Source organism: Poecilia formosa, unplaced genomic scaffold, assembly GCF_000485575.1.
Source record: "Poecilia formosa unplaced genomic scaffold, Poecilia_formosa-5.1.2 Scaffold474, whole genome shotgun sequence".
NCBI lineage: Eukaryota > Metazoa > Chordata > Actinopteri > Cyprinodontiformes > Poeciliidae > Poecilia > Poecilia formosa.
Genome location: NW_006800413.1, coordinates 233,847 through 236,230, shown reverse-complemented (window position 1 = coordinate 236,230; position 2,384 = coordinate 233,847). Strand labels below are relative to the sequence as shown.

Here is a 2,384-nt window from a genome sequence, read left to right as displayed (position 1 = left end):
AAATGCTGAGTGGCCCAAGATGGTGTTTCCTGATGCACTCTTTCCAGAGCCAGTTTTTCCAACCAAAAAGAGAGTCCGCTGCTTTGAAAAGCCTGTGAAAAGAAATTCAGAAATTTCTCCAGTTGTCAGTGTTACACTATGCTTTTTTAGGTATGTATATAAACAATATCTGTATCAGCAATATACTGGATGTTTATGAGCTACACTTTCTGAAATATGCTACCAAAACATATTTTCACAATATAATTGTTTTAGAAATTATTTCTGACTTTTTTATGCTTTATCTTGTACACCAGGTGGGCAGAGTAATTTGAATGAATATGATGGAGACACACATAGAGGTGAGTCTGATTAGTTTTGCTCACACTACTTTTTAAAATATTTATTTATTATCCTAATGTTTCTGCTATATTTCTTGTTTTTCCTTCCAGGCTGTAAGTCTTCCTCCTTCATGTTGGCAAAAACAAGAGCAGCACCAAAGACACTTCACCATCAGTGATCACAAGACCATCCATAGCTGCTTCTAATGAACTTTCAAAGCACACTTCATCTTCAGTGCAAAGTACCATGAATGTATGACCTTTGTTGTATATTGCTGTCAGTGCTGTTTTATGTTTTGAAATAAAAGTAGATTACATACCGCAACTGGTGCTGGTGTTTTTGTAGCATCTAATGTCTTAAAATGAATTTGGAGATTATTGATGGCCAATAGTTTCTGGGGTAAAAAAAGGTTTTAATTGCTCTAGGTTTTAATTGCTCTAGTGGCTTTTGTTTGGTAGTAAATTGACAAAAAAAGTGAGTAATGAGAGAAGGGGAAGACTGGGAAGTGAACTCACGACAGCCACATTGAAAACTAGAGCCTCCATATGTGGGTTGTGCTTAACCCCTGCGCCACCACAGTGAACCTTGCCAGTAGCATTTCAAAACTCAGATTTCTATGTTAATATATACTTTACACCGTTGTGTTACATTAACACGTTCATAGTGTTAACTTTTGACAATATACACTAATTGTTGGGTAGATTTCAACTACTGAGTGTTGATTCAACACTATCACAAATAATACTTTCAAAAGTGTAACTTCTACACCATCCATAGTGGACCAATATAGACACTTTCAAAGTGTTGAATTTAACTCTGTAGGAGTTGATGGAACACTTCCAAAATTGCTGTGCAACATTTATAGCTTTTATTTATTTTTTATCCATGCGAAGGAATGGAGTTTAGAGATTATTTTAAACAACTAGTTGAATCATTTGTCTATTACTGTGTATTATAATCCTGCTTTATTTTGTTCAGTTTAAACACAGTGTGTTATTTTAATCTCACCTGAGCTTTGAGACTGGCAGAGAGCCATGAGTCCACATAATGCAAACACCAAAAGGTGGAACCAAGCACGGTTCCAAGCCTTCCCATCCAACATCACAGGATCACAAGTTTCTGTCAAAACACAGTTATATAAAACTGTAAATTGAACACAATCACAATTTAATTGAGCCTTTGAAAACTGATGACATAGCAAAAAACGCTCTTCAGGCCTGCATAAAAAAGGACACATCACAGGCTGTACTGGGAAACTGAAACAATCCAGCACTGGTGTTCACTGAACAGTAAGACAACACGTGTAATAAACAGACAACATCTCTCCAATATATGAGTTTAGTAACAAAAATAATATAACCTTAAAGTTAAATACTTCAGTCAACAAACTCATTAAGTTTTCTGGATGTTTGCATTCTTGCTCAGGTGTACAAAACTAAAATCCAGATTTAATACAGTTGCTGCAGTTCACCAAGATAAATACTAAACCCTCTTCTACAGACACCGTTACTTGACTACAGTGTAAATGTTGACTAGCTGCAGAAAAACCGTCATTGATTTCCTAAACTTTCTTCTGTCTTCTTCTTCAGTCTCTTCCCTCGCACAATATTGGTCCCTTATCAGTTTTCCTCCACCATAAACAAGACATCAAAATATGCTCCAACCTACTATTATGAATAAAAAGCTGATAATATCATAGCATACCACGACAAGCTTCAGTGGCTTCGGATCGCTGAAAAGTCCCGGAGTAAATCAGAGAGAAATGAAAACCAGACATGCGCGATGTCGCGAAAGCAAAACTGAAACTTAACATTTCACATTACTACCGTGCTTATTTGGGTCAGACAATGACAAGAAAACTCGGTTTCCAGCTTCTCAAACAAAACTTGAGTTTTATCGGAGAATGGCGCAGCAGCAGAAAAATTTAGCTGATATATTAAAAAAAATAAAATAAAAATCCCTTCTCACCCTCCGCGGGTGGTCTCTCTCTTTCATCCTCTGAGCTCAGGTCCTCTACCAGAGGCCTGGGAGCTTGAGGGTTCCTCCAGTATCTTAGCTGTGCC

General features: G+C 37.0%; 2 long non-coding RNA genes across 2 annotated transcripts in view; one reads left to right on the top strand and one right to left on the bottom strand.

Annotated features, from left to right (window-relative positions):
• LOC107833881 (uncharacterized) overlaps positions 1-2,384 on the top strand; it is a 13,586-nt gene that overhangs the window by 10,429 nt on the left and 773 nt on the right. The gene's annotated exons all lie outside the window — the stretch shown is intronic.
• On the bottom strand, positions 6-2,095 carry LOC103156341 (uncharacterized). Its single transcript, XR_001659657.1, has 3 exons — positions 2,026-2,095; positions 1,330-1,440; positions 6-92 (listed from the first exon to the last, which is right to left on the bottom strand). It is a non-coding gene; the product is annotated as an uncharacterized LOC103156341 (long non-coding RNA).